Here is a 27531-nt window from a genome sequence, read left to right as displayed (position 1 = left end):
TTTATCCACATGGTAAGTAGAATCAGTGTAAACCAAAAATATCGAAAGTTTTTGCAGCACGGCCAAATCAATACACATTTTTATCTTTTGACGCCTTGTTCATCATTTTACCAATTAAAATTCGACCATATTAACATTTCTACGTGTCGCAAGTGTGTATTCCAAAGCATCATTAACTACAGTTGCATTAGTATACAACCATAGACTGTAAACATGAATATTATGTACTCAATGAAATTTTACTATCGTCTTCCTCTGTGCATATTGAAACTTTCTTTTTAACACAGTCTTAAATTCCATATTCTCCGGTTAGACACAGGCGAGCACGTTTCAGAAAACTGTGGTGAAAGTGTATCTGTCAAAATTAAAACTAAAACCGTAGATTACACTGGTTGACTAATGCGAAAAAAAATCGTTGTCCTGGAGCTCAAAGAATTTGACCTTGAAAGATTATAACTTTTCAGCCATTCCTGTGAATGTTGGTGCCTTTAGTGTATGCCGAAGTGCGTCAAAAAACCGCACAGTAACTGCTCGCCGGGTTCGTCGTTTCTAAGTTTGTTTACGGGAGAACTCATTTGAGTCTCTAAAAAAGCTATCTTTGATAGCGGCACCAAAATTCACAGGAATGCTTACAACGCTATAATTTTTCATTTTTTTCCAGTTTGAGCTCTAGGGCTAACTTGTGTTGTGATCTCCTAAGTGCATAATTATGAAATAAACTCTTTGAACATTGAACATATTCGCTTCGTCGTATTGCCCTAGGTAGGAAAGATTGACTGGCCTTTGCGTTCCACTATGGGTCCAGAGCGACAATGAACTTCTCACTTTGATTAGGACCGTCTCCATGATTCGTAAGCACTTTATCGTTTACTAGCGATAATAATTAAAAATTGCTAGCGTGCTACAGCACTGGAAACAATTGCCCATTATTCAATGTGATTTATTACTAAAAAAATATCCCTCATTGACTGTCAAAAAGGCTTCGATAAGATTCAAGTTTCGATAACGAAATGTTCTCAGACGTATGATTATACTAGAGATTGGTACTTAGACTGATCACTACTGAGTACTTCGAAGTGGTAGGAACGTTTCAGTTTTGGAACTCACTCTTGAATGATTCGATAAGGACTTCGTGTCACGTGGAGGTTGACGCATACCTTTCATGGCTTTTGGTTTGAATTCACGACTTAAAATTAGTTCCACTTACCAACTGTTATACTTGTTTGGTATTGGATAATGTTGCTCTCTCAAAATCCACTAAGGAACCGGATAACCAGCCAATCTAGTTTGTAATCCACCTTTTAAATTGCGTAGGGTGCATTGAAATTGCACTCACAGTTAAAACTCGTTTCTCACTTATCCACTTTCTCAATAGATTAGTATTTTTCTTTAAGTCTACAAGCTTATTCCACAAATAATCCACAGGCACTAGCTGATCCCCGCATAGAAATCACTCGATGATCTTCACTGCTACACTGATCGATGCGACGCGAGTAACAGACGATCGTAAACATCGGTGAGTCACACAAAACCACGCAAACTGGCCGGTGTTTTTTGTTATTACCCCGCCGATGCACTTTGATAGTCCTTGGCAAAAAATAAAAACAGACCCTGCGTGAAAAAGGTTGCCTTATTTACCTGGTGTAAAAGCCGCTGCTATCGAATGTGCGGCTGTCGCGTTAACAACTGGTGGCTTCGTCGTCGTTGACAAGTGGCATTATACTGCCGGTTGATAGCCGCGATATGTACCTAACTAACTCGGTAAGTGGGCATCGATGCGACTGTGTGTGGATGTGTAGGTTAATGATAGGCTGTCTAATATGTCTATTCCGTCCATACACTAATGGCTTCCAATCTAGCCGAAATTTACCGCTAGCGTCAGATTTGAGCTGTGTTTGCGAAAGGTGCAAATCGTAAAACTAGAGTAAGAAAACAGTATTCGAAAGGTTTTACTACAGTAGCCTTTACCTCTTCGGAGTAACAATAACTCACAATTATTTGTACCTTGTTGGAAGAAAAACTTATTTTTGCAGTAATAACCGTAATTTTTAAATTGCAGTATTATTACTTTATTATGACGAAGAATACTGACTTATTACAAAATGCCATTTTGACGAAGATTAATGGGTACATTGTGCATATAAATACCGGTGCATTGATAATAAGTTCTGCTGATTTCGGACAGTTTTTGCTTGCGTCGTAAATCATGGTAATGGATCTAGGACGAATGGGGACCTAACAATGGTTTGATTGAAAGCTTGATTTGTATCACCGCACTTTCTCTAGTAGATAAAGAAAACTATGGTATTTGAACGGTATTGTATTTTTTATTAAAAATAACAGGAGGGTTGTGTGCAAAGCCACGACCGCAAGGTTGAAGTAGAATACTTTTACAGGAAAGATAACCCGGCTGCTTGCGTGTCAGTCATTTTTTCTAGTAAATAAACGTTGACTAATCAGATCAATCGAATTTTGCGCTTCAACAAGGATTGACCATTTTCAATAATATAGTAAGTTGCTTGTCATGATTGGGGCTTGACAATTTTAAAATTTTGAGATGAAATTTTTTCGGATGTCGTGCTCATGACTGAAGGAAAAGATAATTCAGTACGTTTTGAGATACGGAGATGAAGTAAAATTTATAACTTTTACAAATTTAAAAACGTGAATTAACTTATTAGAAAATATTAACTCTTCAATCAAGTTTTTATTTCATCCTGAAAAGGACAATTTGTTGTTCATTTTAATATCGGATAAGATGCCGATCACATCTTTGCGTTATCAATGACAGTGCGAATAAAGTATTCCTTGTGATAAAATAAACAGTGAAAAGCTCACTCAAAACTAGACGGCTCACGTGTTGTCAAAATGAGTTAACTTTTCATTGAATGCATTTACTAGTACCCGCTATCGCACAGAGACTGTATTTCACTGAAATGCCTCACTGCATCAGCTGCTATCGATGCTGATACCCGCTGCAACTGCTACGCTATCCGTAGCCATGCTACAGTTGTGGCCGCTATACGCTGCCATTGGTATCCACTATCCCTACTTCAGCTGCTATCGTTGCTGGAATCCACTGCAACTAGTGCACTATCCTTTGCTACGCTACAGCTGTGGCCTCTTTCCGCCATCGCTGGTATCCATTGCACTGCTAGTGCTGCTGCCAAGGGAGGACGACTGCTGTTGTCGCTGTCTAGAACTATAATGAGTCGCTTCGTCTGAAACAGGCTCTTGTATAGCCTAAATAGCATGTTTTAAATGGCAAGATACATGATTCTGTCGACCGTGCTTGGGAAGCAAGCATATAACGACCAATCAGAGGTCGAATTTTTCGTTTTGACAAGGCTTGACTATTTTCAATAGTACAATAGTGTGAAAATAAAATAACAATTATCTTATTTTGGGAAGAATCTTAGAAGATTTTCCAATCTATTGCTGCAAGAACGAAGGAAATCCATCGAATACTAACCGATTTATTAACATTTGAAATTGGACATATTTTTCACTTTTTTCGGTTTTAGATTTTCATTTCACATCCCTATGTAGCCGAACTTCCTGAGAGAAGTATTCTACTTCAAAACAATTACATATGAGTATTGGTAATTTGTTTTACAATGAAAGAGCTGTTTTTGGTTATGTCGTTGCACTGTTATGTGAAAAAGACAATGACTTGATTTATTGAAGGCAAAATAATATGGGTATTCATGTCGAGCTCGTAAACAAATACCCAGCCGTAAAAATACTCACCTCCATTGACGAGTAATGGAAGATACACAGTTTACGGCTGGGTATTCGTATACCCACATCACTCGATGTGAAGACCCCTAATGAATATAAAGAAAATGAAAATATCATCGCGATTCGATATTTTTTCTCTTAGCAGCAAGTATAACTGTCAGACTATCACAGTAAGCATGGAGATTCGATATGTGATTCAATATCTAGTCCACCTTGTTACCGGACCTTCAATACCAACGGTCGTGAACTTACAGAGTTCATTCTCAAATATCACTACAGTGAAACTCTTGGTGGTATATGAAATATTAAACATGATTTTAGGTGTCTGTTTGAAGCGCATTAATTTTGGGTGTTTATATGCTTCATTTGCTTTGCTCCAAAGCCATTAGTAAGCAGGACTTGCAGGATGTTGCGTCGCTAACACTAATACAAGTTTAAAGATTCTACCCCGCCGGTCATGCAGTATGATGGGTTTCGGCATTTGTGAGAATCAGCCTAACTCCAATGATGGTTGTAACAATTCTGTTTATTTCATTTTGAGTTTACAGTAATGAAACCTTCAGTTGGTTTTCCTTTATCTTCTTAAACATACATCGGTTCTATTCTAATTGCGCTTAAGCTTTCGTTCCAATAGGAATCGATTATAATTAGTCTACTTAAGGGAAAGAGAAAGATATATTTGTATTTGAGAAAGATATAGTTGCGCGCTACGCGGAGCGCTTGAGTTCCTGAGCGTGGTGAGTGCTGCTTGTAAGAATAGGTTAGTAACGATATGTGAAATGCGAGACGTTGCACTTCTTGGCCTGCTCAATGTTTACGTTCGGCTTAAGAGTTGCATCGACTCATGCTTCTCACGGTGCATGTTATTTATGAGATGTGGATAATATGGTATGGAAAGATGTTGTAAGTCTGGAAAATGTTGTAAGGAATTTATGACTAAGGCACAAAAGAAATTACATTTTGCAGGGTTCAATTTCAAGTTAAATTTTCGTAACTTCTCGAAAACTTTTTCGAGGTTTGACAAATGATGATTAATTGAGCATCCAACTATAATTTAAATCATCTATGTATAGGAATGCACTCTCTGGAGGCAATCCGCTCAAAGCAATGGTCATCATTCTCTGAAAACTGTTTGGCGATATATTCAGACTCATGTTCGATTGGAAGTGTGAAATGATTTGAATAAGAGCGAAGAGCTCGGGTTTACAAATAATGAATGTTAATAGGTTACATGTAGACTTATCGTGGGAAAGGATAATAGCTAACACAGCACACCTACCCCCTTTTGGAAAGAATGGTGTACGTAGTTAACCGTTCTTCAATAATGTATATATTAGGTTAAAAAAATAGTATTTAGTATATTCTTATTATTTTTATGTATATAGTATCTAATTGTATATATTTTTTTTAACTTTATTAGCCTATTCTTATGTACTTTTTGTTGATCTTTTGAGATTATATGTTCGATTGTTACATTTGGTTGTTCTACATTTATGATTTTATATGGTCCTGAATATACGGGATCAAGTTTTCTTCGATTTTCGATTTTTAACCAAACTATGTCTCCTTTTTTTGTTTTTAAAGGATTTAATGTTTGCGATTGATTTTCTGTTCTTCTTATTTTTGATTTGTCCAATAAAGTTTTTGCTTTTGCACATGCTGTTTGAATTCTATATTTTAATTTTGTAATATATGAATCTGTATTATATATAGGATCAATTCTATCTGTAATTTTTGTAGGAAATTGAAACTGTCTTCCGTAAACTAGTTCAAACGGTGAATATTTATGTTCCGAATGTGGGGTTGTGTTATAATAAAATGTGTAATAAGACAACCATGAATCCCAATCATCATGTTGTTCGTTTATAAAATGTCTCAAGTATTCGTTACGGCATCTGTGGTTTCGTTCTAAACTACCTATCGTTTCGGGATGGTATGCCGTTGAAAAACTTTGCTTTATTTGAAGTAAATTGCACATATGCTGAAATACTTCGTTTTTATATTCGGTTTCCATATCCGTTTTGATAGTGGAAGGGCAACCATATTTTAAGATTAAATTTTCGACGAATGCTTTAGCTAGAGTATTCGCCTGTTTATCGACTATTGGAGCTACTATGACGTATTTAGATAATTCACATTGAATCGTCAATGCATATCGATTACCTCTCATAGATCTAGTAAATGGACCGATTGTATCCATTGAAATTGTCTGAAATGTTCTTTCTGGTGTAAATGTATGGGTAAATTGTTCTTTGGTCTTGATCGTGTGTTTATTCTGCTTACAGAATACACATGATTTTACGAATTTGGAAATTATGGACTTCATGTTTGTCCAATAAAAATTTCTTCTCAATCTTTGGATTAATTTATTTATACCGACGTGTCCTCCTAAGGGTGTCACATGGTTTTCTTCAATAATCCTTGAAATTTCATTCTCATCTTTAATTATTTGTGCTGGTTGGTATATTATAATTTGAACGTTCGTTAGCACTTCATTGCATATTTTCTTAAAATGTTGCGCATCAATTAATGAGAATATCATATCTTGTTTTGCAATTGCTATTTGCTTAATTCGTGATTCATTGGCCATATCATTTATAATGTTAAGGTACCTTTTGATGTTCATTTGTTTCAATGCATAAGGAAATTGTGCTTGAACAATTACCTTTTTCACATTTTTGGTATAAATTGTCGCATATAGGTCGTTTTGTTGGACTGAAAAAATAAGTTTCGGCAGATTAAATGCGTCAATGTTGTTTATAGAATCATATGCCATGAGGTGATCAATCTCATCACCAGTTTGAGTTCTATTCGTCGTTTGTTGGAGTGTTTTAGTCATATCTCTGGTTTGTACTGGTAATACTTGCAGATTTTTAAGTTTTACAGAGTCTATATTGATACGTCATAAAGCGCCAGGCCCGACATTTTCTTTTCCTTTCACGTATTCAACATTGAAAGTGAATTCTTCTAAATCTACTCTCATTCGAGTCAGTTTCGAAGAGGGGTTGGTCATTGAGAATAGGTAAACCAGTGGGCGGTGGTCAGTTCTAACCACGAATTGTCTACCATACAAGTATGGTCTAAAATACATAATAGCCCAGTGGATAGCAGTAAGTTCCTGCTCAATTGTAGACTTGTTACTTTCTCCTTTGGTAAACGATCGGCTGGCATATGCGACTGGTAAGTCTATATCACCATACCTTTGTGACAATACAACACCGCATGCTATTTTGGATGCGTCTGTGCTGAGAATAAATGTTTTGTTGAAATCTGGAAATTTCAAAATCTGAGGAGATAGAAGCTTATTTTTGAGTGTTTTGAAAGCTTGTTTACAATTTTCGCACCAAACGAATTTTGCATTTTTTCGCAACAATGCATTTAGAGGAGCTGCAATATCAGCGAAATAAGGGATGAACCGTCTGTAATAATTACAAAACGCGACAAATCTTCTTACTTCATCTGCTGATTTTGGCTCGGGATAATTCAATATAGAAGAATATTTGCTTTTATCTGGTTGAATACCCTGTTCGGAAATATGATGTCCTAAATAGGTTACATCAGCACAAAAGAAATTACATTTTGCAGGGTTCAATTTCAAGTTAAATTTTCGTAACTTCTCGAAAACTTTTTCGAGGTTTTACAAATGATGATTAATTGAGCATCCAACTATAATTTAAATCATCTATGTATCGGAATGCACTCTCTGGAGGCAATCCGCTCAAAGCAATGGTCATCATTCTCTGAAAACTGTTTGGCGATATATTCAGACCAAACGGTAATCGGTTGAATTCAAAATGACCTGTTGGTGTGGAGAAGGCAGTATATTGTTTAGATTTCTCGTCGAGTTCGATTTGGTGGAAACCCGATATCAAGTCTAACGTTGAAAAGTATTTTGCTCTACCTAGTTGATCGAGGATATCGTCTATCCTAGGTAAAGGGAATTTATCGGCAACTATCTTTTTATTCAATTGCCTGAAATCAACGACTAGACGCCATTTTTTAATGTCTGTCGTGGACTTCTTTGGAACTAATAGTATTGGAGCGTTATAGGGCGATACAGAGGGTTGTATATTTTTTTCGTTAAGTAATTTTTCAACTTGACTATTAATTTCTTGTCGGTGAATTTCTGGTGAGCGATAGTTTTTAATAGAGACTGGTGTGTTGTCAGATAAATAAATATTTTGCTTGTAAAAATTGTTGCTCGATAACTTGTCTCCTTCTAACGAAAATACGTCATTAAATTTTGCACATAAACTCAAAAGTTTTTGTTTATGCATTTCCGGGGTATTGTCTAAATTTAATTCATTGAAAAGTTTTTCGTTTCGGTTATTTTTGTTGGTTTTATCGAATTTGAAAATATCGTAATCTTGAAGAGATACGTATCTTCTTTTAAAATTTTTGTTTATTCGAACGGGTTCACTGTTTGTATTGATTAATTTTATTACATGATGTTTAGAGTTAATCATTGTATTGGAGCAGAACTATCCTGGTTTGATTTCTTGTGATAATAAAACGTAATCATTATCTTCTGTAAAAATTTAAAATCATTATGCTTCTGTAAAAATTTGTTTGAAAACTTCACATCTTGGAGGTAGACTAAATTCTCCGTTCAAATTATCTTCGATGGGTATTTCAGATATTTCGCTATACTAATTACTGTTTAGAACCATGTATCGTAGCTAATTGAACAATGAAATTTTGTGAGGAAATCTCTTCCAAGAATTCCATCAGTAGGAATTTGGAAATTTTTATCAACGAGTTGGAACTTGTGTTCAATAGATTTCCCATTTAGAAGCATGATTTTTGTTGATGACGTTCCAATGGTTTCTAAGTGTAAGTCATTAATACCTGTTATTCGACATTTATCTGCTATGTTTATCTCCTGTGTGGGTTTGATTGTGTTTATTTTAAAAATAGAAATTTCAGCACCGGAGTCAACTAACAAGGTAGACGGAGGTGATGAGAATTCTAAATTTAAATAAATAAAATTACTGCAAGATGGATTAACTTGCATACAACGTTCAGTTATTGGTGTCTTTGTATATAGTGCATCGCTTGGCCTTGCGCTTGCTGTTGCGGTCTGACCTGTTCCTGGGTTTGATTTTGGTTTTGGCCTTGATTTTGTCTTTGACCCCCAACTACTATTTGTTGGGGGGCTGGCAGGTTTCGCGATTGTGCCACATAGACACGGGAACCTGAGCCCCTTTGCTCGTTTCTAGGGTAACGATTAGAATTATTTGAATAATTTCTTTTGTAATTTGAATTTGAATTTTGATACTGTCTCTGGTATCTTTCGTTTCGACCGTAATTATTTTGACGATTTCCGTTTCCTCGGTTCCTGTTGTAATTATTTGAGAACCGGCTGTTATTGTGATAATTATTCCTAGAATTTTGTGTACGGTAATGTAGTACACTATTTGAACCGTTGCTCGCTGGTTCGTTTTCAGTCAGTTTTTCTACCGCCGATGAAACAGTAGAAAACTGTCCAGCCTTCAGCAAAAGTCTGGTTTCGTTATTCTTTACGCCATTGGCAAGAGCTTTCACTCCTGCTTTGACAGCCATTCTTGATGCTGTCTCAAGTGGAACATCTTCATTAATGTACGCACTTTCTAGCTCTAGCGTAAGCTTTTCAATCTGTTCGGTGAACTTTCCAATTTCGCCAGTCTGTTTCGTGGCGTTTAGCTTTGCAACCACTGTTTCGGGCGCAATTGTAACTTTGCATTTATCGCTAAGTTTTTGGATAATCTCGTCCACATTTTGAGGATTATCACCCACGGCTGATCTCGCTTTGCCACCCAGGCGAGAAAGAATAACCTGAATGGCAATTACTCTGTTTTCTTCTTTAATTAGCAATTTGCACGCATTAAGAGCGGCTATTGTGCTATTCAATTTTTCCCCTTCACCATTGTATGACGGAACTAGTATAGGGATGGTTTTTACGATTTCTAAAACTTGTGCCATTTTTACACTTTTTTCCAAACGCTTGGCAAAAATAACTGCTGTCGCAGTTGCTTTGAATGAAATTACTTCCGCTGTTCTTTTCGCTTCTACCAGCTGTTCTATGGCTTGGTAGTATTCTCTGGCTTTATCTAAAATTATTTGGTTTTCCGCAGTATTTTCAATCTTAGCAATCTCTTTAAGTTGGCTTAGCAATTTAGTTGCTAGTTTTATTTGCTTAGTCAATATCCTATTAGATGATCTTACTTTTAATTTTAGTTTTAAATCACTATAAATTTTTTTAAGTTCCGCGTATTTTTGCCTCATTTAGAACATAGAACATAAATCATTTAGTTTTAATAATCTAAGCTAAATTTGTGTACTCACACAAAAACATCCTTTCGCGTTCCTCTTGTTCCGGTAGCTCATCTCACAGTTGTTGGAAACGGTTGGCCTCGCCGAGCTGTTTGCCCCGGGCATTTGTCATCGGTGACTCAATCATGATATTTCCGATGCAAACGGGTGTCTGCGGGATCACGATTCCTGGTTCCGGTTGTTTCTGGTACAGTTCATTCATCAATCTTTCACGACACTACTTATCATCACTATTTAGTTCTTTAGTTCATCAATCTTTCACGACACTACTTATCATCGCTATTTAGTTCTTTAGTTCATCAATTTGTTCTACACATTAAGTGCTGCGATCGATCGTGCAGCTTTTAATGCCACTTTCTTTTCTCGCTTTTTATATGTTTTGTATAGCGTAATAGCGAGCTGGAGTACATCAGTAACTAAAATTAAACACAGTAGCAAAGTTTGCATACCATGCTCAGAGCTATGTTGCTCTTGATTTTGGATAACTGTTACCTGGGGATCGCCGTTTTGGTTCGTGTTCTTTGATTGCGATTTACTCATGTTGTACCATGTCACTGTTTCACTGTTTGTTCAGATTTTTTCTTTTCGCACTCGATCTGAGCATCCGCACATGCCCAGCAGCTCTCGATACTCACTCCGTTGAGGGGCACGTACCGTAAATTTCTTAAGTTTCGGAAACGCGTGTTATTCACTCGGTGGTAAATTTCTTTACCCACTTTGTCCATAAACTGGATTGCGTCCACTTGAGCTTGCACTTGCTCTTTAAGTTCTTGCCAGGTGTGTGTCATTTTTGCACAGAGTACTTTTCGCGCACATGTTTTGATTAAATTGGTTTGCACTTGCACTCCTAAGTCCTTACCTTGGACTGTTGTTTCACTAGTACATTTTTCTAAGTCCTAAAACTGACTTAGACTGTCACGGTCGCCATATGATGGGTTTCGGCATTTGTGAGAATCAGTTCAACTCCAATGATGGTTGTAACAATTCTGTTTATTTCATTTTAAGTTTACAATAATGAAACCTTCAGTTGGTTTTCCTTTATCTTCTTAAACATACATCGGTTCTATTCTAATTGCGCTTAAGCTTTCGTTCCGATAGGAATCGATTATAATTAGTCTACTTAAGGGAAAGAGAAAGATATATTTGTATTTGAGAAAGATATAGTTGCGCGCTACGCGGAGCGCTTGAGTTCCTGAGCGTGGTGAGTGCTGCTTGTAAGAATAGGTTAGTAACGATATGTGAAATGCGAGACGTTGCACTTCTTGGCCTGCTCAATGTTTACGTTCGGCTTAAGAGTTGCATCGACTCATGCTTCTCACGGTGCATGTTATTTATGAGATGTGGATAATGTGGTATGGAAAGATGTTGTAAGTCTGGAAAATGTTGTAAGGAATTTATGACTAAGACTCATGTTCGATTGGAAGTGTGAAATGATTTGAATAAGAGCGAAGAGCTTGGGTTTACAAATAATGAATGTTAATAGGTTACATGTAGACTTATCGTGGAGAGGATAATAGCTAACACAGCACATGCAGTCCCGAGTAATTGCAAAATAGCAGTCGATCTGCAACTGTTAATGGAATGCGAGGGTGAAGGTGATAACATTACAAAACTACCGATGTCGTGTATCAATGTGGTTTTTCAAGTTTTTCAAGAGCTTCTAAAGCTCATTCTCAAGCAAAGCAAAGCCTTGGTGCTACATTCCGTATCGGAATTCGACCTTCTTTTTTACTATACACAGACTTCGCAGCCGACTGTTTAGTGTACAGGACAATGGCGGGGCTAGCGCTACGATCCTACTGTATGAGTGAGAGTCCATTTTGGTGTTACCAGAGGTGCGATAAAAAGCCCGAGAAAAAGAAATTAAATCCACCAACGCATCGTGCTTTGTGATGTGGTACTTTGAAAGAGATCCTATAGACAGCTATGACAACCTATCGTAAAGCTTTGTACGCTGAACGAAAAACGGTACAACTTTATATCCCCTGAGGAAGGCCAAGTTCAAAGGCCGAAACGACGGACATGAAACCTAGTAGCGTTTTGATACACCCCTAAGACTGAAAAAGCCGTATTTCCCTTGAAATTTCATGTTACAGTCGTCTTTAAATTTGAACTTATTCATATATGTCTAATAAGATCAAGAGCGGTTAGTAACAGGAAACTAATTGACTAAAAACTTGGATAAAATTCTCAAGTTACAGCCTATTAAAAGATAAAAAACTATCGCAAAAATGTTATTATTACAACTATTTTTTGTTTTTCGTTGTTTCTGATCATCGTTGAAAGAGATATCAATGGAATTTCTTACTCGACAATCGCTTCACTGAACTCCAAATCTCGGCAGCAGTTTTCGTAAGCAAATAGGTAACTACAATCGTCAAGAAAACAGACGACCTTTTAGACTGAGTGAAAATCATTGAATTTTTTTCTTCTCCTATCACGTTGTCAAAATAAAATTGATGTTTCGGAAGGTTCAGTTTTAGTCTGGTAGTTCACAATTTGACGCCAAGATGTCATTAAACATCGCAAGCTCATCTGTAATGAATCACGTCAATCATATTTAGCGGATTTTGGTTATTCCCCGTTCAAGCGATATTTCAGTAGTATGATCTTGGCTTTTTACTGCTTTGCAGTGTTGCTTTAGTTTGTTAACAGTTTATCGCAGACCAAGTTACAATTTTCTCTTAAGTGCTACGGTGAGCTTCAAGTGATATGCTGGAACTGGAATGTGGATGAAAGCAGCGGTTTACGATGTAATGCAATTAAGGATCTGCCCGGATCTTCCCGGTTATCTGAACACCGGTCTGTCTAACCCGAAGTAGGATGAAAAGATGTGTAAGTAGTAATGTTTTCGTTTCCGTCATTTAAATTTTGAATATTGATCAAAATTCAAGAGCTTGAGGCCGGTTTTCTTCGACGGATCAAAATAAGCGCCACCAATTAAGCCGTTCCGTACCCTAGTTTGAGAGAAAAAAAAGACGAGATAACTATAAGAAATTTCACTGCAAAGTGTGGTACTCTGAAGATCTACAATTTTTGCTTAGATATTTTTTTATTTATACACAAATTGAGCATGAACCAACTACAGTAAATTAGTGCTAGTGTGCCACTCCACATGCTGTTAAGATTCTTCACTAGCCAGTGCTTTTGAAATTTTCAATGAAAATAAACTGATTTTGTTAAAGTTCGTTTTCACATTATGCGACGCGACGCGAGACCAGACAAACAACACTTATTGTTCTTACAACATAAAAAACGCATTAAAAATTACCTTTAGTCGACCGGTTTCGGGCTGCTACCGCCCATTTTCGGGACTATGTCCAGACTAGTTGTTTTTTCTCTCCGTACGCTGTGGGCGTTCGAAGAGAGAAGAGATTTACTGCACTCTCAGTTTCGTCAGTCCGAATAAGCAGGATGTAACAGGGGGATCGTCTTCATTCATTAATCGTTCCTGTGAATTGCTAATGAAGTACGACTCCCATGCATTCAATTGAGATGCTTTTCTAACGTTTTTAATTAATTTCGCTTCTTTCCAATTGATCACGTGGTCACAACTGATTGCATGGGCGGCTACACTTAATTCGCTTATTTTTCCGTTATCAACGGCAGCTTTGTGTTCTTTCAAGCGCACTTTAACCTTACGGCGAGTTTGTCCAATGTAAACTGAAGGGCAATTTTGGCAAGGTATCCTGTGAATGCCTGAATTCTCATTTCATTCTCAAGTTCGTTTTACTAAAAATTTCTTGAACATGAAACTGATATAGTTCTGTTTTAGTAGAGGACTCTTGAATGGTCAAAGAATGAGAATACCCATTTGCTAGTCTGTTTTATTTTAGTCACAGTGTCTTATCCGACTAGTTGCGTCATAATGATGATACAAACGATAACTTCATTCTTATTTTAAAATATTTGGCATCGATTTATAGAAAAGCAATTTAACCCTGACAATCCCATTGAGAAATTTTGGGCTTAGATAAAAATTCAAAAAGTATTGCATTTATCCATTAAGCCTAGGATATCGGTTAAGATGTTATGCAAAGCCTGACAGGAAAAATAACCTAATATTTTATAACAAATCAACAACACTGTTGAATCCTAATTACAAAATAAACAAAACACAAGAAAAAATTGTATATAAATCTAGATATCATCCTAGTTATCTTCAATAGGATGACTCTTCCAATTTTAATAAATCGTTGCTGTTTTAAGACACCGGCATTGTCACGTAACACGCTGCATTGACGAGCCATTCTCAGTAGGTGCAGAATGTTGTTCTACCATTCATCTGTTCAACTTACAACAAATGGTAGGGTAGATCTGCTTAATATAGACCACTTCCTTTAGTGGACCACCTGAACTTCTTACACCAGTGACACATTATAAATATATTAGTTTTGATTCATGCTTTGACAATTGTAATAATGTTCTTCATTAGAAATGTCGCAACAGACGTTTACTATAATATACTTCATCAAAGCTGCAAAAAATGTCTTTTAAAAACAGCTACCTGGTTTGCCATGGTTCGTTAACGTTTTCTTAGGAAATGGCTTTAACAAAAACTGTACTGACATCACACTTTCCGAGCGAAAATAATCAGATTTTCGATGAACGGGTAGAATAATAGTGTCTTTAAAAGATAAGCAATAAATTTTACTAGAAAAACACTTGAAATATAAAAAAAGTGGCCCAATTAAGGGTGAAAATAATACTGTTCTCCTTATTCCGGCATGCTTCATTTCGCGAATCATAGTAACCATAGTTACCATAAATTTATAATCATCGTGTTATTGTATAAAATTGCTGCTAAAACGCCGGAAATTGGTGAAAAATATACTGAAGCAGCTGTTACTGAGTGTCTTCAAGCAATAAAAAGTGGTGTTTCGACTAGAGAAGCTTGCAGGCGCTCCAATGTTCCACGATCCACCGTAATGTTCCGTGCAAGCAGCAAGTGGTCAGGAAAACCACGAAAAGGTAAACAAACTGCATTGACTGCCGCGGAAGAGGATTCAATTGTTGGCTGGATAACTCGGATGGCACGTAAAGGAACGGGTGCAGTCTACAGTTGATCCAGATCCAGAACTCTCAGTGCGTAAGCCAAAGTTAGTTTCATCAGCGGCAGCTACGGTAAAAGAGATGTATTATTTAGACCTGGCCCAAATGAGGATTGTTGTGGTCCAAATAAGGAAACGGTGGCCCATTAAAGGAAACTGAAACGATGATTTATTTCTTTTATTATAAGAAAATAGAGGTATTATCTAGTTGTTTTTCATGCAGAAAAGATGATAAACATGTTACTTCATGTTTACACATAATGAAATACTTAATTCAGTTTAGATCTTTACACTTTTTCTTGCAAAATTTGCAGCTACGCTACTAAGTGGTCCATTAAAGGCAGTTATACCCTATGCTGTTCATCTAAATACGTTGTCGTTGGTTCAATGTTTACAAATATTGCACGTAAAAAACACATATGATGACCGTGATAGCAGCTTCTCTTAGTATTCAAATTCAAAAAAGCTGACGGAGTGCACTACAGAGAAGAGGAACACTGGTCGATAAGACAATTGATGAATAATTTGAACAAATACATCAATACATTAAAAAAATACTACTAGTTTTTGAATAACTAAACAAAAGTGTTGTTGACCTGCTAACGTGAAAGCTTATCTGTAGAAATTGTAAATGGATGCATTCTAGAGCTAACCATCTATACTTTTAGACAGTGTGTCGAACAGTTGACATTTTTGCATGACACCGTATCGAAAAATACTGTTGCCTCTCTTGCAGACTGCGACAGCAGCGTTCAACTGTACGCTTCTCTATTTGAGAGAATCGTGTGACTTAAAGCCAACACGGACGGTTAACGATTCTCTTTTGTGCCGATCTCCAGCCGCTTCGATATCTCGACTGTTGCATTGTGCGAATGACAATAATTGGCAATCATGCGACAGTTTAGCACAGTAATAAGATGGAAAGTTATTATATAGTTATTAATATAATAGACTATAGCACGTTATATGCTTTTAGAGTGATAGCCTGCAGGAGGATATGATAAGGTCGATAAGGAAGGTAGTAGGTTACTAAGTCTGAAGGAGAAGACAAAAAGCACTATAACACGGAGCGGGTTACTTCTCAATAAGTAGCACTGCAAAATGGTAAAAAAAAAAACAGAAATGTGCAAACAGCAAAAACGTCCGAACAATGCCACAATAGATCAAACAACTACTGGTCGCAGTGGGGTCCACACACAAAAAAAAAAAAAGATGGAAAGTTAGTAATTACTATGTATGTGCTGCCGAAAAATATCATCAATCGTGTACACCGGAAAATTTGAATCTCAACTTCTAAACCTTTTCATTCGAAAATAGTTCGCTGTAGCGAAAGTCTCATCCAAATTTTGCATATTTAATCATAAACAGGACAATAAAAGCATGACTCTTACAAATTCAATTAACGTTCTCGTGCCCAAATAAAAATTGACGCTAAAAAAATTGATTCCACTTCAATTCGTAATAAATGCAATAAATACTACAGACAGCTACAGTCAATAACACACGATCTATACAATGACAACAATATAAAAAGAAGTGAGCGAGAGAATTGTTGTTCATATTGAATTCGTGACAAAAAGCAAGAGATAAAGCAGATCGTATGAAACTTCGGTAGTGGCTACTGTCGCGTAGTGTTTCATTCCACAGAGGTAATCACAAAAATCTTGCTGCTGTCGTGTGAATACTGTAGCGTTCCAGTACATTTCCCTACCCTGCTTTTAGAGCTAAATTAGAGATAAGCTAATGACGGTTGTAATCAGATGAATGAAAACTTAGATTATATACATAGAAGTCTTCAGATGTTGTACTTGAACTTTGGATTTTTTTTTCTATTATTAAGCCTGTTGAGCGCACTTCGAGTGGTACTCATATGGATTGAGATAAATTAGTTAAATGAAGACTGTTTCACTTATTGTTACCTCTTTTGGGACAGTATAAAGTCGATTGTCTTTACTGGTCCGACTTAATTATCGATTATTGCATATTTATTATAAAAGCAAGAACAGTACTTTCTAAGGAATGCGATACTCCGGAGCAGAATTGTCCAACACCACTTTCGCGTCCGGTAAAAGTTGTGAACTAGTTGGTATTTATATTAACCAGAGTCCCATAAAAGTACAACTTATATCGCAATATCAAATTGAAAGTGTTGATAATTGTCCGATGAAATCAGTGACTACACATACACCTTCCTTCAATGCTGGATAATAATCCTGTAGATTACGGTACGCGCAGCTTACCAAAAGCCAGCTTTGATTGACGGGCAATCGGTCGATAAGGTTAGTATCCGTATCGATAACGAATGCAGCTCGGCTGTTTTTTTTATTCACTTCAATCAAGGTGGATAATGTGATAAAGCATTGGTAGAGGCTTAGATATGTAGTTCATAATAAAAAAGTGACCCCACTCAACTGATTAGATCGATCTGATAACACGCAATGTTGAATGTATGTACTTCTTCTATACCAGTTTTTTTCTGCCGGAAACCACACGACAACAATCTGAACCGGAATGTCAAAGTATAAAAGTACTATGAAGCAGAGCTACTGGCCACTTCATAAGTGCACATGGATTAGGAAAATACAGGTCGGACTCGATTATCCGGGGGCCCGATTATCCGGGGCTCGATTATCCGGAGTATTTTTTTTCTTATGTATTTCTATAATGTACTTTTGTCTTCCGGGTCATTGGGAGTTTCGGGGTTGTTTAAAATTGTAACAACAATACCCCGTTCTGTTTAGGTAGTTAGTTTTAAGCAGTTTTCTCGTCGTTCCTTCAACCAATTCTTACTCAACAACCTCCAAAAGCAAAGTATTATGGTTTTTAGTTGCCTATGAGGACAACCACTATTGGTCAACCGGTTTCGAATTTATGGCCGGAACATATTTCTGTAATATAATGGCCATGATCAATGCAGTGCTTAGAACCACAAGCTGGCCTGTTTCGGTGGAGTTCCGGATACTCCTGGATTATTGAACCAAAACTCATCAAGCGATATCAATAACAATTTAAAATCCGCAAAGTAGCCCATTAGTGGCCATATCGAGCGTCTAGGTCGTTATAGGTCACTTAGAAACTAGAAAAAAAATCATGAGTGTTGTCAAAATCGAACAGGGTCTGTATATGTAACACCTCAATTCTTCTTAATATTTAAGATAATAAACCAAATAAATACCTAAATCAAATCAAATTCCATTCAATCTCTCGAAGCAAAAGCTGTCTCTCTAATGGTAGTTTTGATTTTTTGGTTGGTTTTAATATCTTCGAGATAATTAATATAACATAACTTATTATTCCGTATATATGATTAACAAACGCTGACAAACAGTCTAGAAACAATTTTTAATTTCTTTCGTCAGCACATGTATTGTGTACAACACACTACAATAGAAAACTCACCGTTCTAAATGAGAGATATTGAAAATTAAAAAATAAAAAATGGCTCGATTATCCGGAGGATTCGATTATCCGGAGCGAAATGTTTTTTAAAACTCCGGTAATCGAGTCCGACCTGTAGTACATTCGTTTGTCAAGTAGAGGTTTTATCAAAAATTTGTAAGTATTGGCCCCTTCAAATAAGAGGCGCATGATATTGAAGGTTTATATAAAATAATTGAATACACGAAATATGAAAAAAAATAATATTGGACAGTCCACTAACAAGGTAGGTGAATATTTCTGGCTATACTGTTGCATATCTTACGGGCGATTCGTTGCGTTACACTCATTTCTGTTATTCTATATATGCTGTTAAGGCGCTATTCAGAAGCAAGTCGTGTGACGATCGTCAAGCAGGCAAATTGATTTTTATCACCAAATTTTTTTCCAACGAATCTGTTTCAGGATTTTCGACAATAAACAACGTAAAGGGTAGGGTATAAGTTCTTTCAAACTTTTAAATGAAAGCTGTGGCTTTCGAAGTGGCAATATTGCTATATTGACAGAACGAAACGTTGTGATTTGTATTTCTTTACAATTAAATGTATATATTGATATTTTATATGGTTTCAATATTTTTATAATGGATTAACCGATTTCAACTTTGGCAGCTTATGCAGAGCGAAAGCCTTTGTAAAAGTAAAAGGGAAAAACGCAGTGTAGGAGCAGAATAATCGAAACGTTGAATTTATCTGTTGTACAAACGTTGCAGCATTTTTTGTTCATGTTTTTGTCCAACAGTTGAACTCTAGATTAACAAAAATTATTGAAACGTTTGCATGAGATTACCAGCGATACTAATAAATACGTGCTGCGTTGATGCGCTTTAGAAGTCTCCATTCATCAGCGGCGTTCTCGCCGAATTAAAGCTATTTGAACGTTTCAAATGGCCCGGTAACTGTTATTCTGCACGTGATGTTGTGAAGGAGCCATTTTTTACCTTTTATAGAACGCTAGATCACCAGTTTTGTGAAACATCCTCCTGAACGCGTCGTATGGTTGGCTTAACTATTTCAGCATGAAGGTTTTTTTCTTTCTTTAAATTGGCCTGCAAAAAATTTTGTTTATTTACAGCTTATAAAGCTATTATTAAACGAATATCAGTTGAACCTAACCCTAATAATCTGTTACTCAACTAAAGCGGCGGTTGCGTGTAGTAAACCAAATGGATGTTTTAATGGTTATCATTAACTATTACAAATTATGAAAATTATTGCAACATCTTATGGCCCCTGGGCTTGGTGGTTAGCCTATAGGGCGCGTACTCCCGGGTGGCGGATGGGAGTGGGAGATGAAGAGAGTTGGCCATCTGTTACTTTTCCTTTTTCCTATTATGACTTCTCTTGGCTATCTCCTATGTGGGAGAATTCTTCAACTTATTAAAATATGCTCTAATTTTACAAAAGGCTAGTTTTGAAGAATGGATCTCACACGTGGACCAAACCACCGTTTTGTTGTTTTTGGTTTCGCTTTTTTTTCTTTCTTATTTTTCTTTTCTTTTCTTTCTTTTTTTCTTTCTATATTGTCTTTCTTTTTTTCTTCTACTTTTCCTTAGAAATAAATCGTCGGTTAGATTCGGTGTTGGCGCGGCTTAAAATTTTACAATTTTGAGTTTTTGATGGCAAACGATGCCAAATACGATTAAATTTTATCTCACAAAGACCCGTTTCAAAATTCACAAAAAATCCAGAGTTTTAAGGAAATGTGCCTTTATAGCTCAAACTTAAAATGTCCTAAAAAGACCAAGAAATGAGATTACAACTCGCATAACTTGCTCATTATCGATATGAACAGGTTCAATTGAAATAGGAAGTCTTAAAATTTGAAGTTCTCACGGAAATGAAAAAAGTTTTCGACGTTGATTTTCAAAAACGGTTTTCTCGAAACTGTGAGTTTTGAATTGTTGAGTTCATAAAAATATTCAAAATATATTTTGTTGATTTCATATTGACATTAATATACACTGAAGTCATTCTATATGCGGGGGATAGCGCCTAAATACGCATAAATTCCGAAATCCGCGTAAAAAAGCGTAGAAAAACTGCGTAAGGGGAGACATTAGGCCTCTGTCATGCTGGATGCCGACGTGGGCGGTCGGGCGGGATTCTTGCCGTGGGTAAATGAACAGTAAGTAGAGCTGTTCATTGGCCTATGGCGGGAGTTTCGCCCGATCGCTCGCGTTGGCGTTCGGCCTGGCAGAGGCCTTAGTGTACCATTATTTATTATATCCTTTTTTCTCTTTTCTCTTCTTCTATACAATAATGAGTCGGACATTATTATTATTATTACTATTATTGTTATTTTAATATTATTATGATTTTTATCAAATTTTTGAATGCATTACAAGTGCGTACAGCCCAACCAATGTCTTATTATGTATGGCTAGTGATTTACTCGAAATGAGATAGTGGAAGTGCTTGAGGGTTGCACGATGTCATGCTCAATGACAATGATTCGTGCAAAAATCCAGTATTGCCGTTCTGTCTTAAATCAGTAAGTTGGACAATACTATTTTGATCCGCCTGATCGCTTATTGTTCCATCTCCACTATTCTACTAGTACATCTTATGGCCAACGATTTTTCGTTTTTTTCTGAACAAACGTACACTGGGGTCTTTTTTTACGCGATTGATTATACCGCGTTGAAAAACTCCGCGTATCAAAAACAGCGTAATTCGAAAAAAATACGTGAAAAAAACTTCAATCAATAAATAAATCCAATCAAAAATAATAACATGTAAGTTAATACAGTCATGGCGAAAATAATAAATACGCTTGTAGTTTCAGTTAATTTCCCATATTTGCGCACTGATTTTAGTTGTTATATGATGTTGTGTTACGTCATTACAATATGCAGACACTTTGTAACCGTCGGTTACAGAACCTGGTATGGTTTTTATTTGTGCTTTAATGTTGTAACCATACTTGCACGTTTCTATTTTAGGCTTATAATAAGTAGGGTTAGTTAAATATAAATGTATGTTGAGATTATTTGTTAAAATAGATTAGTAGGATTAGTCAGATAAATATTAAAATAATTGTAAACACACTTCCACAATATATACGTTACACAGTGGGTACAAGTGGGTGGTGGGCAGCACCCATCCAGTATGACAGATTGGTTGAGGGGGAGGAAATCTATTATACCGATGGGTGTTAAATCGAACAAGGCGCGAACTATCGCACATCCATCAAGAAATATTGCTAAAAAAAGAGCGCCAAAAGCCTTCTTGGTGGCCCGAAATGTCAGCCATCATCGAAAAGTATCTGGTAGTCGTGTGCTAAACGTCGTAATCGTGAAAAAAAAAACATAATTTCGCGCGAGTACTGAGTTGCACCAGGAGTTGTTCCGGAACTTTGTTGGCAAGTGGAACTTGGAGTGGACCGTAGTATACTACTAGCGAGCCCTGAATGCCCGCTACGTCTGACACGTAAAGGACCAGCGATCGTCCTCTGGCTCGAAGCCATTGCTGTAAAGGAGGACTTACCCCTCTCGGCATGGTTATTCCGGTATCGTCCTGGGCCTGTCGATTCACATCAATGAGGGAAGACCAGACCGAATTCGTAGCAGCCAGCGTATGAGTATTCACCCCCGCTCACCCTCCGTCGTTAACCACAGTCGCACCAACCCACAGCGTCAACGAAGTAGAGCATCACGCGTCACAGCAGCGGCAGCAGCGTCGCCCACACCGAGCAGTACTCCACGGCAGCAGCGTCAACCAGCAGCAGCGGTACGTACCGATCACCAACCCACACCCACACACGTTCACACTCACAAGAAAATAGTTTCAATAAAATAGTTTCTTTTACACAATTAGTGCATTTTAAATACAAGCAAAATATTACAATAGTCCGAATAAATAGCAAGGTGAAGGTAGTCCGCACAGTTGATCGCGAAGCCCCGCTGATTACCCAGTAGTAAGCCGATCCTGGGACCATAGTCACAGAGTCTCTTGCTACTGAGCTTTTCCGGTATACAGACAGTAGAATAAAAGTTAGTTACAACTTTTTACCTTTGTTATACTATTACCTTTGTTATACTAAACAAAGGTAATAAAATCGGTCGAAAAACGCAAAATAGATCCATGATCCGGAGGGCCGAATCGTATATACCATTCGACTCAGCTCGACAAACTGAGCAATGTCTGTTCGTGTGTATCTGTGTGTGTGTGAATGTATGTTGTCTGTATGTATGTGCCGCAAAATACTAACGCACCTTTCTCACAGAACGCAATATCCGATTTTAATGATGTTATACGCAAACGAAAGCTACTGTGCTCCCCCAGAATGCTACCGAGTGGATTTTTGATTAGTGGCTTAGATTTTAAAATATTGATCAAAGAGTATTTTTTATATAAGAAAAATTTAACTTTTAAGGTAAAATTAATGGCACGGAGAGCCACGTGTTGTATACCAATTTACTCAGATCGACGAATTGAACAATTTATGTATGTTTGTGTATGTGTGCCTGTACGTATGTATGTGTAAATATGTTGTTTATATGTGTAGTATATCAAAATCGGCCCAAAAAAGAGAAATAACAAAAAAAAAAACTCTCTTTACAGAACGCTTATTCCGATTTTGATGTTCGCATGCTCAAATGAAAGCCCCAGAGATCTTTGAAAATCATACTGAGTGCGATCTTTTATTGGTTGCTTGAACTGTAGAGTTTTGACCAAAGTATATTTTAGACATGGGATATTTTACTTTCTGGATAATTTTTCTCTCTCACTGCTCTTTATTCTTCTCTATCCCTCTTTTTTCGTATCGTTATTTATTTCTCAAAGGAAATCAACAATCATCGACAACTTTTCATAATCTTTACACTCTTCGTAGTGTGTCTTAACTGGTGTAAATAAATTACCCTTTAGCTTTTTCTTGAAAATTAGAACCAGATTTTAGAAGAAACTGCAATGCTTACTTAGCTCCTTTTCTTCCGAAGCTTCCGTCCTCACTTCTCATTAAATATATACTAAATTGTACGTTGAACCTAGATTTGCAAAGAGTAAGAAACATTTACAGCTTTCGGAAGCCAAGCATTGTAGCAAAATCTGATCCCACAGTTTGCACATGTAACACAATTAGCGATGCAGATATTTTGAAAAGCTTTACCAAAGATGTATATACCTATTTACGTACGAATGTGTTAGTGCCACCCGTTGAGAAAAACACAAATAAATCGCTGTTTTGTTTGCAATGCTACGTTTTGAACAGCTGGAAAGTTTTTCAGTTGAATACTTATTTTATGTATTAAATTTGGACCAGGATTCTAAAGTAGCTGGTGAACGTAATCGGCAAAATTAGGAAAAAGTGTTGAAGCAACTCTACATGGCTATACACGTTTACTAGTGTGCGCAGGTGAAAAGTCACTTATCTCTATGAATGATACAATATGCTCATTTAAGATATAGATATTGCTTTCTAATTTAAGACTAAGTGCAAGCAGAGTATCCATGTTATTCCACTTCCCGTTATCGCAGCAAGATTAAAAAAGTCTTTATTTCTGATTTTTTCATACAGCCTAGGCCTTCAAAAACAATAATGTTCTCGCCTACACTCTGAAAATCCAAAATTCTCAAAGATCGTGGAGAACCTTCATTTTCAGATAACGCATTGGAGATAGAATTAAATTGACAACTTTCATCAATAGCTATATTTTTTTCCTGTATAATTCTAAACTTCGAGAGTAGGTTTGAAGAAGTTTGCTTCAATTCGTAAAAAAAACTTGATGCTGATTCATAAATCTAGGTCCTGCGATTAAACTAACATACATGTTTGCTATTCTAGTGTGAAATCAGCATCATTGTTATCTATTACTGTTTCCCCACGTTCGATTATCTCAAAAAAAAACTTCAATTACTTCTAGCCAGCATTTAAAAATTGGTTTGTGATCGAAAAAATAAGACTCATGTCCTCCAGTGATAACATTCATATTATTTGCAAAAACCACGTCAAGCTTTAATTCAATGATCGTCTTTGGTTAACTCTCTGAAAACTATCTTTCAAATTCATTTCATTCATTATTGAAATTGGACTTATGATGGTATACGATTTGTAAGTGACTGGCTAAATATGTATAAAGTAATAGTTAGTATAACAAAGGTTTCTGCACCACTAGGTGGATTAATTTAGGTTTTTTTAAAGAGGAACGGAGAAACAACTGAATTTCTTCTGTGTCGGTGATTCCGTAAGTTTTTTGCGTGAGTTGATGTTTTCAAGGTGGGGAAAAAATAAATACACTGGCAAACTTTATATACATAACATTTCAAATAAGTTTTATTTCTTTGCTTTGAAAAACCATATACCATATAAAAAAACCATATATCTTCGTAAAACCATATATCTTCGTGATATTTTTACCACCAGGATTTCACGAGTAGAAGCTGGAATAGCATTTCACGCTGCCTGTACGACGTTCCATAAGTCTCGTGTGTACTGTACAACGCTATAACACTCTTACATCGGAATTATTCGTTTCTGGCTTCCGAACTACACACGAACTACAATTTTTCTGTGTAGTACCTATGTAGTAAAACCGAAGTTCACGATATATGGAGTTATGAATACGTGATTGTTTGCTCAACAACCGCCTTTATAACGACGCTACAAAAGTTTGAATTTGTTGGCTACCGCACAGAACCTACAATCATAGTAATCTGATGGCGTTGGTCTTGCAGTAAAAGGCGGGAAAGCATGAAAATTGATTTTTAAGATTTTTCATCTTTTTCGGTTGATTTTCGTTATTTTCGTGGTATGATGACAATACAAAACAATCATAAAAAAAATTATTCAAATTCATTCACTATATCTTGTATGGTACGCTTTCGCACGGATACCAAATGATTATTATTCAAAAGATTATTTTTTAATTTGTATTGTGCCGTGTCAAATAAATGTTGTGTAAAAAAAAAGATTATTTTGAAATCATTTTATGTGAGCAGGTGAGTATGTATACGTATTTGTGCGTGTGTGTGTGCGTGTGCGTGTGTATGCGTGTGCGTGTGTACGCGTGTGCGTGTGTGTATGTTGTTCATCTGATTAGGTTACAAGGTTGAATGATTCATGTCAAAGCAAAGCCTGCAATCAATAAATCAACCAATCAGAACAACCTAGATTATTTGTGATAATGTGAACCAAAAAGAAAACATGACCCAAAGAAATAAAATATTCTTGTCAACAAACAAATATAACAAAATATTTACTTTGAATAAAGTCTAGGAGAAAATATTTCGCTCTGGCCAGTTGTTCTATCTATACACATAAAAATGGAGTACTGTCTGTCTGATCCATACAAATTTGAAAACTACTGAACCGATTGACATGAAAATTTGAGTTTGAGACCCCCCCCTCCTCTGGAATTTTTACATAACTCGAGAAAATGAAACCAAACTTGGTACGTTGATGCATTAAAAAGCAAGAAATATTTCTGTGGCAGTACAAACGAAACACAAATATTTGCATAACTCGAGATTTAATCTTGATTATAAAATAGAACCAAATTTGACGTGTGGTGGTTTTCGTAAGCAAGAAATATTTATGTGGAAACCCGTCTTTTTCCTAAAAAGAGTGGCTCCCATACAAGTGAAACACAAATTTCTGCATAACTCTTAAAATAATCAAATAAATGGAACCAAAGTTCGCATGTGGAAGTTTTTGGGGGTAAGAAATGTTTCTATGGTGGTTTGACAACCCTCCCTCACCTCGCTTTTTGCATGACTCAAGAACTAATCTGGATAATTGAGCCAAATTTGGCATGAGAAGCTTTTTGGGAGCAAAAAATACTTTCATGATGGTTCGACACCTCTTCCTGTTTAGAAAGAGAAAAGTACCATACATATGAAACACAAATTACTGCACAACTCTGTGTAGAATAACATTATTCTGGATATAATTTACATTGAAAACACAACCATTGCACAGTGTTTTATTTTGGCGTTTTCGCATAGTATAGCATAGCATAGCATAGCATAGCATAGCATATTTGATCGCCCGTGTGTTGCCCGCGATTGACCAGAGTCAGCTGAAATTGCACAAGGAACTGTCAAAATGGTGCCTAGGAGTAGCAAGCCATTTTCAGTGTACAATTCCTGGTGATCTTTCTTTTCACTGGTCAATAACGTAGCTGGCCACGCCCAATGCAGATCAATAGAGGAAGGGATGGTTGATGGTGCGATCTTTCCTACACGAATTCGCGCACGATATGGTTACTTCTCAATCTCTGGGCAACCGGCCACCTGGAGACGTTATAAATAGAACCACGCCACGATCGCTGCATCGGTATACAGGAGAATTAAAGTTTCTAGTTATTTTCGGCAACATACCAATCGTTAACAGTCTGTATCACACTAAACTTCGCGTTCCCCCCCATGAACTTTTTAAATTCACCTTGAAACGAATGGATTTCGTAAAACGCAACAACCGCACGCCAAACGCAAACTAAGCAAACTACTGGTACCATTGGAAAATATCATACCGCGATGTTTCGTTACATGATGGATTAGCGCTCAAATAACCGATAAAGCGAGTAAGGGGGAAAAAGTCTCTGACCAAAGAGCCAATACGAGGCACACCCGAGCATTATACGATGTTAGGTTATTGAACTTCGAAACCGATGTATGAGGATAGTCACACTGAGCGCAGTCAAAATACCGCGCGCAAAGCCTAATGTAATTCAATAGATTTTTAAAAAACTTAAAAAATTTAAGTAAAATTTTTTATAAACTATAATACCTACTGAGTATAAAAACTGGCAAAGTTGCATGCCTTCAAAGCAAAAAAACTTAGAAAAATGCCAATATGCATATCAAACAAAACAGAGTTCGAAGTTCATTTACAAAATGCCAAAACAATCGCTATCAACATTCAGTCGCATGGTCTATTGTTATGCCGACCAACGAGATTTTCAAAATTGATTTAAAAAAATATTGTTCAGGTTTTGCGACATTCGTCCAAAAGCTAGTGAAATTATAAAATTGGAGCGTACCATCGA

The 27531-nt window shown here is 36.6% G+C and overlaps 1 protein-coding gene across 3 annotated transcripts in view; it reads right to left on the bottom strand.

The window, feature by feature from the left end:
* Window positions 1-10955, bottom strand: part of LOC129724710 (solute carrier family 28 member 3) — a 33778-nt gene extending 22823 nt beyond the window's left edge. The window contains exon 1 of one of the 3 annotated variants that reach the window (XM_055679838.1): window positions 10066-10955. The gene's annotated coding sequence lies outside the window, so the exon portion shown is untranslated. Of the gene's footprint in view, window positions 1-1207; window positions 1762-10065 lie in introns of those variants that run through there. The other 2 variants (XM_055679837.1, XM_055679836.1) reach the window with 2 other exon arrangements.
* Window positions 10956-27531: the final 16576 nt, after the last annotated feature.

The sequence above is a fragment of the Wyeomyia smithii genome, chromosome 2, assembly GCF_029784165.1.
Source record: "Wyeomyia smithii strain HCP4-BCI-WySm-NY-G18 chromosome 2, ASM2978416v1, whole genome shotgun sequence".
In the NCBI taxonomy this organism is placed as follows: Eukaryota; Metazoa; Arthropoda; class Insecta; order Diptera; family Culicidae; genus Wyeomyia; species Wyeomyia smithii.
This window is presented reverse-complemented; position numbering and strand designations above follow the sequence as displayed.